The 14,002-nt window shown below is 35.9% G+C and overlaps 1 pseudogene; it reads right to left on the reverse strand.

The window, feature by feature from the left end:
- Positions 1 to 12,584: 12,584 nt before the first annotated feature.
- LOC149078644 (ras-related protein rab-11.1 pseudogene) lies at positions 12,585 to 13,244 on the reverse strand (annotated as a pseudogene).
- Between the last annotated feature and the right edge of the window lie 758 nt (positions 13,245 to 14,002).

Genomic DNA, 14,002 nt, shown 5'->3' on the forward strand with positions numbered 1-14,002 from the left:
ACTGCGAAACAATCCAATAAGACACAATATGAGCATCAGATATTTAGGAATAATGTTTGATAGAAACCTGACATGGTTCAAACATGTGAATTATCTGATCACGAAAACACAGAAATGCTTACAAAATTTTAAAAGAATGGCCGGTCCTGCATGGGGCATTAATACAAGGATTAGAAATACGTTTTATAAAGTTGTCGCCATCCGCATTATAGCATATGGTGCTATCGCATGGTTCGGTGATCCCAAACAACAATTAAGAACAAAAGTAGACTCTCTTCAAAGAAAATTCCTGCTATTCATCACTGGAGCCTTTTCCCCAACACCAGACAGTGCTTTACAAGTATTAACTAACAATCCTCCACTACATGTACTTTTGGACAACGAAGTACAGAAAGAAAATTTAAGACTAAAGCGTGAGATTAAAATAAACAATGTTACATATTTTCCTACAGATGTAGAGCATAAACATCCACCATGGACGTATCACCCGCTGAAAGATATTTTGTCGACACAGGTCTTGACCACAGATGTAGAAGAATCAACAAATCGAATTATTTTCACAGTTGGTTCAAAGACCATGGACGGCGTAGGGGCCGCCTACATCAGTATATACATGGGTGAAGTAACGGACAAATGGAACTGCCGATTGCTCTATAACAACACTGTATTCCAAGCAAAGTTATACGCAATCTGGATGGCGGTCAATTATGCAAAAAATTGTGCAGAAAAATCAACTATAAGGACAGACAGCATGTCATGTATACAGGCAATACGAGACGTAGAATCCCCTCATAGCCTAGTACATGACATTAGAAAAACACTAATGGACAACAGGAAGATTACAATACGATGGGTAAAAGCTCATGTAGGCATTGAGGGGAATGAAATGGCGGATAAATTCGCGAAAGAGGCTACGAAACATCAACATGAAAACCACCTAATGAAATTACCGGCATCCTACATTAAAAATCTGCTCTCGCAAGAAAAGTCAGAGAAATGGCAACACCATTGGCAAATATGCACAACTGGAAGAAAGGTCTTCGACGTTATACCAAAAGTGGGTAAAATGAAAGAAGTCATGCCGAGAGAAATAATAATGTTCTTCACAGAAGACGGTCCATTTGGTGAATACATGCAAAGGTTCAAGAGGGTCATGCTTTCCAGCCAGACCAGCACGTGTAGATACGGCCATCCGGGAAGCGTGATACACTATGTGACACAGTGTTGAGTACACAAAGGGATACCATTTAGAGGCGTCGCCGAACGGACGAGAGATCTTGTGGAAACGGAAAATTATTTTACAAAGATCTGCAACGAGAAAACTACAACAAGTCTTGGGCTATTTGATGAATAATAAAGAAACTATTTCGATAATAACTGAAAGCAGGGAACAATCCACTAGTGATTCGGAAGTAGAATCTGAAACAGATGCAGATTGAACATAGAGGGACGCACTTAGGCTCCTAAACCATAATATTTAAGTAATACACCCTATATAAATTATGAATGTTTTCGTACATACAATTTCATAGTATGATGGTGGTTTAGTAACCTTGAATATTTGTATGAGCTCATAATGGCATTTTTTCCAATATATGTGTCGTGCATAGCAATATTTATGTGTATCAACAATTATATAAGAAGGGAAATTTATATTATGTAAATAGCGTATATTATATAAATATATTATGTAAATATATGTGTGGGTAATTCAAATGTGATCGCTGCCACCCAGCACTGTGAACGGGGGCTGTGTTTGATTGTTCCCGCCGCACTTTTATAGTATGATAGTAATTTTGTAGCTTTGAATATTTATATGAGCTCATGGTGATATTTGTACCCAATACTACCTTCATAGTAATGTTTATGTTCTTTCCCAATAGTATAAAAAAGGGATATTTTTGTAAAGTAAATAATGTATGCATATAATTCAAATGTGAATGCCCAGCACTGTCAACGGAGGCTCTGTTTGATTGTTCCCGTTGCAGTGCGGGATCTGCATGCATTCTGTGTGTGTGTGTATATTGCATGTTCTGTAAGGGGAAGGGCGAGCAGAACTGTTCAGCGCTGTGGACGGAGGCTTTGTTTCTTCGTTTCCCGTCACAGTCGAGGCGCTGTATATATGTAATTTGTACGCATTGTGTATTTAGACCATTCTCAAATCTCTCCCACTTCAACATGCCAGCTTCTTTTTCTTCTTTCTTGTCCACAAGTCTTTTCCACACTTCTTTCGAAATCCCAGGCTGTGGTCTCCGGTCCTTATGTGCCACTGGGCGCACGTGTAATTTTTCTCCCTAGACATTGGATTCAGTCACCCATTTTTGTCAAATGGCTTATATGTTGCATTGAGTTGATGGGTGTCTTTATGGGGAGAACGACGCGAGTAATTCGAAATTTGCGAGCACGGGACAATATAAATCTTTGCTAACTTTTCCGACACAACTCTGCCTCTTTTGAGGTAACGGAAGTAAGGTGCTTTGCATCAGTCCAGGGCTGTGAGCGGTTCTATCTATCTATCTAACTAGACTAGAATGGGTAAATGAATGACGGCCAAATAATTTATAAAAAGCTCACAGGTTAGATAACGATAAATCCACAACCGGAGAAGGGAAGGAGGGCAAAGTCCTCATCGGAGGACCTAAAATTATCGGTCCTTTTTACAATGACCGATAATTTTAGGCTCGAATTTCATGTAAAAATGAGGCTGAAGTAAGAAAAAAAATTCTGCTGTGAATAAAGTTTTTACTTTCCACATAGTGGGCACTGTTTCTTTTAATTCAACTTGCACAGAATTTCGATATCTGTGCGGTATGCAAAATAAGGAATTTTTCTGCGCAGCAGAAACTCTGTGTATACACGGAAGTACTCTCAATCTTAGTAATATTCAAACTCTATACGTCCACATTTTATAAACTCATTAACCATGAAACAAATGGTGCCTTTCTTAGTTATTTTTGTCCATAACAAACAAATGGATGAAAAGAAAATTTTATCAGCCAAGATAATCCCTTTTAAAAAATAACTATACAGCACAGGAGAGAGAGATGAACATTGAGAAACATCATTTACCTAGAACCTCCTTCTGCCACCTATCAAATAAAAGACACAACTGTTAATGATCTTTCAAACTATAATTAGTGAAAAATGGAGAGCTGCGCAAAAAACAATATAGTATGATATTAGTTATATTTTTTGAAAAATAATAAAAATTGAATCATTGATTTGTTGCAAAACTTAAACAGTTTATGTAGAGCAAGCCACTGTAACCATACTGTGCATGTAATACTGATGTTTTCATGCTGTGCACACAACCATCAACTGTTACAATTTCGAAGCAAATTCAATAATTCAACTAATATTATCGTTTAATATATTTATCAATATCATATTATATCTTATTTTTTAATGCAACGCATTAATCAAATACCAGTCACCCGATTCCAATCAAACGGTTGTGTTTTTTATTTGATAGGTGGCAGAACGGGTTCTATTTCAATGACGTTTCCTAATTTATTACATCCTGTAGGCTGTATATCCTGTAGGGCTACTGTATAGTTGTTATATGAAAGGCATATTAGTGGTTCAGAAATTTTATTTTTACTCGTTTGTTGGTTATGGGCAAAAGGAAAAGACACCGTTTTTTCATAGTTAATAAGTATCCAAAATATGAACGTTTACAATCTTAGAATGAGTAAGAGATTGCTTCTCCGTATTTCAAGAATTGTTGCTGTGGAAAAAAAAAACCAAATTCCCTACATTGTATAACGTAACATATTATTTTGAGATTCATCCACAGATATCGAAATTCTATGCGCAGAAAAAAAACAATATGCCCATATGGAAGAAAACAACGTTGGAGGGCACATTTTTTCATGTGAAAATAATTTTTTTTCCTTTCCGCACGAGCATATCTTTGCTCTTCATGACGTCCCTCATCTTGGAGCCAGGCCTAGCTGAGATTGTTAGTTGAGGCCTCTTCTATAGTAAATTTATAGTGCAAAAAAAAACCTATACACACAACATACATAGATAAAAACACCCTATCATTCAATGATTAGCATCAGGATTATTTCAAGCACGATTATTTCTTTGCACGATTATTTTAAAGCACGTGCCAGAGTTCTTATACAGGAGCTCTGGTGATGCTTATAATAAAAGCTCTTGATACGTGAATATGCCTCCCAATAAGATAATAGGATAAGATAACAGGGCTCCATCCTCTCGAGCCCCGAGAGGACATGGGTCTCCGTGCCCCCTACCCCACATCTCATTGCCCCCCCCCTAAGCTGAAATCTTGGGTAGGCTGCCAGGTAAGAATCTCTACGCCCCCCCCCCTCGCACTATTATGAACATATAGTGTGATAAACAAAAATTACCAGAATAATCTCGTGCCCCAGGCTGGGTCTCTGCCAGTCCCACCCCCACCCCGTAGGGGACATGCGAGGACCTCATTTTAATAGGAGTTCCAGGATAAGATCTAGCACAATGACTTATGGCAATAAACACCTGTATTAAGAACAGAGCCTCCACACATGGGGGGGGGGAGAATAATACGGGGACCAATCCCCCCTCACAAGCCGGCCAAAAATTAAAAAGAAGTTCAATATTTCGGTTACGAAAAAACAAAATATCGAAAGAAACTATCTTTTATGCGCTATTTTAATGAATTTCTTTTTATTGTAATGTTTTTTGAAGGATGATAACTCAAAATTTCCAGGAAAACAATTTTTGAAACCCCAAGCTTTTTTTTGTGACACCCCCTTCAAAGGTCAATCCTGCGTAAGCCCTTGATTAAGAAGTGGTGCCTAAACCCTGTATCATTTCCACCTGGGGCTGTGATGCTGTTGAGACGGCAGTAGGGACAAATTATTTTTTCCGGATGAAAAATTTAAAACTTTGTTCCGTATTAGAGCCTCATTATCATCAAGTGTTCTCCGAGCATCTCTACGTCGAAAACCCCCTGATCTATACTTATTCTACTTAATTCACACATATGTGTGAAATGTGTAGGATATTAAGTTGGATCTAATTACAAGGCATTTGTCTCTCTCTCATGATGCTCTGTAAGCTTTGAAAAGTTTTTATACTTATTTATTCAATTACAGGCTTTCTCAGCCACCTCATTTGGCATTTTGCCTGGTGTAGCGTTGTATTTGTATTCGTATAGATATGTCTCAAATATATTAAAAGAGTTACCATAAATTAGTAAATAGTTTGAAAATATATATAAATTGAACAAATTTGTGTATTTGAATGCGTTGCGAAAAGTTATTCTCACGAAGGATTTTTTTTATTTGGTACAGAAAAAAAAAGTACAAATTCTCGTCAATAGCGACACGATGAAGAAACCAAATCACTGAAAATATGCAAATCAGAGTTATAAAATGCTAATTTAATAGCTCATTTTTCAACCTTCCTGTTACTGGCGTTTACTTAAGGTCTTCATTTGTGATTAATTTGTGAAAAGCCCTCTACATTAAAAAATCCGAAACAATTTCTTTATTTTCCTGACTCGAAAAAAATTCCTCTTTGTGAGGAAAAACCGCAAATCGCATTCAATATGTCAATTCCTTCCATTTTTTGTGAATTTTTAAACTAATCAAGAATTTATGGGACACCCGGTACATGCTTTTATTATAAAGGTTTTAATAATTAATTGCATTTACATAAGCCGATTTTGGTTTCTATTCATCCGTTATTTTCCCAGTTCTCCGATTGAATGATAATGGGCTTTAGGAAATGTATAGAATTCTTTAAATTGTGGTTCCATTAGTTGCATGAAATCGGCTTTATTCTTTTTCTGATTACGGTAGAGCTTCTTTATGATGTTCATTTAGATCATAATATGGGAACATAACTCACTGATCCATTCGAGCATAAAATCCATTTAGCTTGATTTACCTATTTCAAAAGTAATGACGAATTTCGTGATTTCTATCCTATTTTACCCCCATTTATGCTGAATTTATCCCGTATTTTATATTTGTCATCAGATATTTTTTAACATCGCGTCGCGATTAGGATGGAGTTTTTCTTCATAATTATTTAAGGTTTTTCTTTTGATTTATTAATCGTTTTGAGCATGATCATTTTTGTCGCACCACGGTCATTTTCTGCACACGAGGGATAATTAGACCGGGACCTATCCCGGCAGGCTTGTTTTTTATACTCATCGAGAGGTTGGTGCGCTAACCCCTCGATGGGGGACTCCCTACGGCAGCAATTTTTTTCTGTGGTCATGTAATCTTTTTTTTAAAATTGGCTTTACTTTTAACATTGAGCCTACTTTGCCAAGTGTATATTGCCAAGACTTTAAAATTTATGCTAAAATATTATCAATGGATACACGCCGCATATTTCTAAGGCAAAATATAACATGCGGTTAATTGCTGTTTGCTTGCACATTTAAATGCTCAGAATTTATGCAGTATTGCTGAAATGCAATTGAATAATTTGATCCTTGGCTCATATTCAATCAATCTGAGTTTTCTTGGAAATTGTGTTTTTTTTACGTAAACATCACATCAGCGTAAGCGTCGCAAGCCTACAAAGTTATGTTTTTAAAAACGCAGGCACCCCAGGATAGGATAAGAAATTATCCATGTGATAATTAAACATGACATTCATACATGGAATTGAGAGGAATAACACTTGATGAAAAAAAAAATGGTTTAAAAAAATCCGATTTTGCTCACGTATTGATACCAAACGTCCGTTTTTTAAGGTCTTGTGTATCACAGTTTTATGAAATAACGTATAATGTCCTCATTTTTAAAACCCCTTATTCATAAATCTATTTGAATTGGAAATCTCCTATAATATAAAGGAAAGACAAAGGCTATCTTGTTAGTTATGAAGTGGAGAATTTTCCATAATGGACTTCCCCGTTCACGGATACCTCCTGTTGACGGACATTTTTTAAAGTATTCTATTAGCGAACACTACCGTTAGCGGACAAAAATTTGACTCCAATAGGTGTACGCTATTGAGAGATTCCACTGTGCTCAGACTAACCATATACGTTCTGGTTTTTTTTTTCACTTTTTTCCCCCGAAATTGACATTATCTGACGAGATTTTGATTTGCTTTAGACTGCGACTTTGTAAGTCACTCTTTTTACCAGGATTCAATTGGCGATATTTAGCTGCATGTCACACTTTCGGCTGTATTCAATATAATCATTAACAGTCTCTGTATCATACAATTTGAAAATCTGAAAATCATATTACTGTACTACAGGGTGGTCATAAATAAACTGACACTAGTCAGACATACGTAGCACCCGTTATGATGGAGGTATTTTGATGAAACTTTGTATACAGTATGTATCGACCATGGGAGAAAAGAATGATTCTATAAAAAAATATGTTTAATTTTTGACCAGCAGGTGGAAAAAAGTAGTGATTTTTATTTATTTCTATTTATTTTTTTTCCTCCTTGCTCCATAGAAGAATTATAATTCAATAAAAATCACCGCTTTTTCTCGTGGTGGTTAAACATTGAACTTTTTTTATTGAATTCTTTTCCCCATGGTCCATATATCCTATATACAAAGTTTCATGAAAATACTGTGCCTCCATCAGAATGGGCGCTACATACGCCAGAGTAGTGTCCGTTTATTTATGACCACCCTGTATTATTGATAATGCAGTACTTCAATCCCTGCTACACGCTATTCAAATAAAGTCCTTCACTTCGATTTTACATAAGAAATACATTGGTCGTGTTCGACTTATCAACAAACTCAGTCATGGTTACTTGTGTGAACATAAAACTTCTCTTACCCTAAATTACCACGTACACCGACCGACTGAAAGAATTTTTTATGATGTCTAAAGAAATATAGTTTTGATGTGTTTTCACATACACAAAAACCATGTACAATGCACACGAATGTTCTTCATACATCCGTGATGAAAATTTGATGAAGGAATGTGTGTGTGTATATTCTCTTATCAAGTTCAGTTACGGAATACAAAACACAAAACCAGAGCTGATGTGGAAAATAAAATAATATAAAAATATGTGTATTTCTCTTTTTACTGAGTTCTTTTGTCCAAGCCCACTTCTATGTGTACCCACCCATAATATTATACAAGATGTGTGCGTTCAAAACCCATAATTATCGGGAGAACAGAATAGTATGAAGCCATGTTCTCGTCGTCACGCACTTGTTAAATCCCGTCAATGCAAAAAAGAAAAATTTGCTCTCTCTCTCTCTCTCTCTCTCGTTCACTATACTTTTTCCTTTATTGTATACGTGGAAAAATATGTAAATATTTGATTGCTGGTGGATATATTCTGGTTATACCTGGAATTTGTTTGCCAAATGTACTATATAATTTTTCATACAAGTTATCTAAATTCAAATAACTTATACTTCTTCACAAGCAGGTAATGGGGGATGAAGGGATTAAGGAAATAATGATGACCACATCGTCATCATTATCACCTTAAATATTGAAGCTATACGTAAAAAAAACTGTTGACTAACAAATACCAGTTGAACTCCCCTGTTAAGACACCGATGGATATAACGCCAATGAGAGGTTGTTTCCAGTTGATTCGAATGGGAAACAATGTTGATGAACTTCGCTTTCTACTAAGCATGATATCTGATGAATGCATTTATCAGTGCCTTTATTCCAGCTTTTCAGATCTCTGTTGGTATCAAAAGAGACAGGGCAACAACTTTGTAGTTGGATTTTGGGTACACGAGGACTGTATGAAAACTATTTTTTTTTTATTTTGATGACCTAACAACATGAATGACGTGCCTGAGTACTGCACACATTATTTGGAAACTTCTTCTAATTGGAAGTATGCCTCTAGGATCAACGGTTCACCAGTAAAATTCCATACCCCTTTTTTCGTTATGCACCTTGTACAATTGTCAATAACTATAATGTATACTGAGTGCATAGCTAACCCCTCAAAACACAAATTACTGACAAACCGTTGATCGTAGAGGCACACTTCCGATTAGAAAAAGTTTTCAAATAACGTATGGACCTCAGATATGCCATCATATTGCAAGGGGTTGCATATTTACTAAAATATAAGTATACATATTAACTTTTACATGGACACCCTGTGCTCAAAAACAAGCTGAGCGTGTTACGAAATATTTCATAACGAGTGGTGTTGTCCGGAAAAGTAATTGTGTGAGTAATTTCCCTTTCCCCCCACCTCCTCTCACATCATCATCATCATGGCTAATTTTGGAGAAATAGGAGTATTTTTTCCTCCTCAAGTTTATTGCCTTTTTTGTGCAGAAATATAAATTTTCAAAAATTAGGAATTCAAAAGAATTCAACCTAAAATTTAAAGGGGAATATTCTCTCTTCTTTAAAAAATGTGGAGGGGTAAAAATGAATTTTGACGAGCATTAGCAAACACTGAGTAGGATACGGAATATAAATTCATATACAGTATATATAAAAGTATATGATTTTAAGCACTTTTAATTATATTCTCTCAAGCAATAATGCATTGATTAAAAGTACGATGTAAGTGTAGTTTGTTTTTCTTTTTTCGGATTCATTCTATTGCTGTTTTCCATCCAATATAGCGATCACGTTAAAAATTCCACAGAGGACTGTGTACAGCTAAGTAATACAAAGACCAAGACTATTCAATCCAATACAACGCCAGAACTCGTTCTGCCTCGCCATGTTTTGCACAGAAATGAAAAAAATATATATGTTTAATCTTTATGTGTAACTTTAATATATGTGTTTCCATATATCCCAATAAAATATATGGATTTTCCATCCATATATTTTATTGACATCTTTCTTTTTTTTTCCAGCCACCTCTTTGGGTGCCCGTTGCGGTCTTCGTAGTTGCATATTTGAGAATTCGGTACATGAGAGCGGGTATTGAAAAGGGGAGAATACACTATAAGCGAACCTGTTAGCGACTTGGGAAATAATGAGAGAACCAACCAGAATATACAGGATGTATAACTCTAATGTTCATACCAAAGTGCATTTTACGGGCGAACCGTTGATCCTAGAGGCACACTTCCAATTAGAAAAAGTTTTCAAATAACGTGTGGACCTCAGATACGTCTTTCATATTGCAAGGGATTCTATAGTTTTTACAATTTCATGATTTTCTAACCCCCATGCATTTTGATATCAACTGGTTACATTATCACAAACGTAATTACAGTTAATAACTTTTCATGTTATCCAAATATGGAATGAAAAGACAATTTTTCCTAACTTTAGATGCAACGACCTCCCAACCTAACTTGTGTTTATCGTGGAACGATAGGAGTCATAATATAAACGTATATTTTCATTCTATAGTTGTAACAACCATTGCATTGATTATATTGTAAAAATTAAAATACCTAAATGCATACATAAATATTTAAGACAGTATTTTTTTTCATTGTAACTGATGATCAATGTTGATAAATCTGTTCAAAAACAATAAAAAAAGAATAATGAAAATCAAGACCAGTTTAATTACATTGAACAAACCAAGAGGATCAAAGATATAACAGCAGAAATATCACGACTCATATCGTTAGTTTCGAAAAACATTTTTAAAAGTTTTTTTTTAAAAGATAAGTATCATTGAATGGTATATTTAGAAAGATATATTATATTTAAGATATTACTTATATAATTAATTATATTATATGTAATCATATTATATTTAAGATAAATTATATTTTAATATCGTGCCCGACCTCTTGAAACATTTTAAATAAATGTTAGCTCATAAAAATTCGAATAAACCTCTGTAGGGGGAAAACTTTTTTAAAAAGCGTCGTACAAAACTACCAACACATGCAAAAAGTATGTGTCAGAATTTAAGTGTAAAAAAAACCGCTACACATTTTGAATTTTATTATTTTTCCACAACTATTTCCAGCCAGAAGAGAAATTTGGCTACTCACTGACGCAGTATTTTACGATAAAATGTTCTAAAATATACGCATTTGATGACTTCACGTACTTCATACGTTGCATTTAGTCGGTGCAACGAAACAGACTCTTATCGTGAATGACATTTACTCAAATGTGCTCACACAAACATGAAAGAAAAAGCATCAATAGAAAACATGGTTAAATGGATGTTCGTAAAAACATTTGTGCGCTTTGTGCTCTCTATATACAGTATAAACGGTGTGTGTAAAACGTTTTAATGTGTTCTGAGCTGTCTACAGCCTTAACTGTCCGTCACAAAAATGAATGAAATTAAGAATGTAATTTTAAGAATGAAAGTAGGGAGAATTTTTGGAGCACAAATATGAGAAGACCGAGAATCTCCGCATAGATTTTTTGTGTGGGATCATCAACAGCAAGGCACGTTCTTGTAAACTCAACGTTATACCCTTGAGTATAAGGGTGCACAACGTTTTCATTCCGTAGACCAGATATTCGGTATTTCCGCCACTTGGGGCCCAAAACCCGTAACTTAAGCAAGTTTTCAATGAAACTTGCTTAAAATTTTATTCTTGACTGAAACCAAAGACTGAGGTTATTCCTATGGCTTATGAATTATATATGGATAATAATGGCGCTAATTATTATAATTGAATATAGTTATATAAGTAAATTTATCTCATATGTTTGTGAAACATACGTTTTATGGTGAATTGCATTTTATCCATTGTGACTTGAATTAGCCTTCTTTCCCCGTATTTCTTGCCACTGGCAATTTTTCAGTTATTTTAGCGTTAGGCTTTAACTTTCCTTGCCTTTGATTCTTTTTTTTTTGGCTATAACTGCCAAATTTCACTTTACTTTCCTTTGACTAATTATCGGTAATAATTGATTATTTCCCATATGGATCCTGATTTCCCGTATGTTATGAAGAAATTTTATGCTCAGAATTTTACTACTAATACTTTCGTACCTGATCACCTTTATCGCGCAGCTCATGGTCCACGGGCCGGAGGTTGTGCACCCTTACTTTAGTGAAAAATAATGATTCTGCTGAAGATGATTAGGACCACCGTCACTTGACCAGTTTGTTCACGTGTTTGTAGGAAAATCTGCATTTGCACTACAATTTGCATAGAAAACATCCTTTAGTACTGAAACGTCTCAACTAATTTTTTTTTTATCTTTTTCTTCTAATCTATTCATTAAGGCATTTAAGAGATTCACAACTTTCTGACGGACATTTATGACTACAGAAATCTCTGAATATAGTTAACTAAGATTAATTATGCCGTGTATATTAATGAAAAAATCGGCAAAGTGCCGAATTCGGACACGAGCAACTAGACAGACATAGGAAAGAATCGAAATGTAAGAGATATACATGACTATGAGCATGGAAACATGAAGGTATTTAATGTCAAAAGAAGAAATAGAGTAATTCTAAGAGTATATAATATATAACTCGCAAACGATATTCAACTTGAATGCTTTTCTTTGAATATTGCATGCTGAATCGAATATCCATTATCCTGAACATCACTATCATTGCAAAAAGCCATCAACGACTGTGAGTCTAAAGTATCGTTCCAGCAGCTAATAGCACACACTTATCCCCCACGCCCGCACCTAAAGTTTCAGTTATCATCTTTGTAATTATGTACTTGCGACGAATGGAGTCTACTTATTGCAGCAGTTGAGTTTGTCGAGAGCCTTCAAGTTTTGGTCTCCACTCGCCAGGGCCAGGTCTACGGTCTCAGTCGACGGCGTCACCATGAGGCAGTCATTCATGGCCGATACGTGGTACTGGCATATCCTCTCGTAGACTTTCTTGAGTATCTCGTAGAAAGCCAGCTCGACGTTCGTCGAATCCAAAGCGGACGTCTCGATGAATAGCAGGTCGTTGAGACAGGCAAAATCCTCGGCTTCTTCGGTCGAGACGCACCGCAGATGCTTCAGGTCATTCTTGTTGCCGACCAGCATGATGACTATGCTCTGCTCGGCGTGTTCCCGCATCTCTTTCAGCCACATGGAAACGTTGTCGAAACTCGACTGCTTCGCGATGTCGTAGACCAGCAGCGCGCCGACCGCTCCCCGATAATACGCGCTGGTGATTGCTCGGTAACGTTCCTGCCCCGCAGTGTCCCATATCTGGGCCTTGACCAGCTTATCGTACACTTTCATGTTGCGAGTTGCGAACTCGACGCCTATGGTGCTTTTGCTTTCTAGGTTGAACTCGTTCCTCGTGAACCGGGCTAGGAGGTTGGTTTTGCCGACACCGGAATCTCCAACGAGCACTACTTTGAATAGATAATCGTAAGATTCGTCTCGGACAGACATGGTATTTATCTCTAAAATATCTCGTTACGTTGACAGAGAGTCAATATCAATCGAAGGTCTCAAAGACAGTCACAGATCCAGAGGAATCGTTCCCCGATGGTGCACAACGAGAGAAAGAGAGAGATGGTCTTATTCTTCTCCTATTTTATACGAATTCGACAGAATCTTGGCTCACAGTCTCACATTCATACCAGGTGAATTCAACGTGTAGCACCACAGTCAATAGAAGTTTCGAATATCACTACTGAAGAATGTTTTTGCGCGACTTGTCACTGTAGTTGCTCTCTGCGTTACTCGCCACACGTAATAACAAAACTCGAACAAGCCTTTACAACCGCTGTTTAAAATGGGCTTTGATTGAATTTGTTTTCATTTCCCCAGACATTTTTGAATGTGTCACTTGTTTCATATTTAAGGTGACCATACATCCCACATTTCCCGGGACATTTCCGTACATCCACGTAGTTTTGGTTGGGCCGATTTTTTCTTCTATAAATGTCCCGTTTTTTTATGTATTTTCAATGTCACTAATTTCATTTCTTTACTGACATCAAGCATTGAAATTATTTTTTAATTCATTAATTGTACGAAAATTAAAAGTACAAAAAAATTATTAAAATGATTATTAAAAATTATTAAAAAGTATTAAAAAATTTCATCTCACATATTTGTCATGTTGAATGTTTTATTTCTGGAATTCATTGTAATACACTGCATTTTGAAGTAGTGTTTCATTTGCCGCCATTGACGATTTTTCA

This window comes from Pholcus phalangioides, unplaced genomic scaffold (genome assembly GCF_987345545.1).
Source record: "Pholcus phalangioides strain wild (caught in Gottingen) unplaced genomic scaffold, Ppha-v1.0 ptg000013l_1, whole genome shotgun sequence".
Classification (NCBI taxonomy): domain Eukaryota; kingdom Metazoa; phylum Arthropoda; class Arachnida; order Araneae; family Pholcidae; genus Pholcus; species Pholcus phalangioides.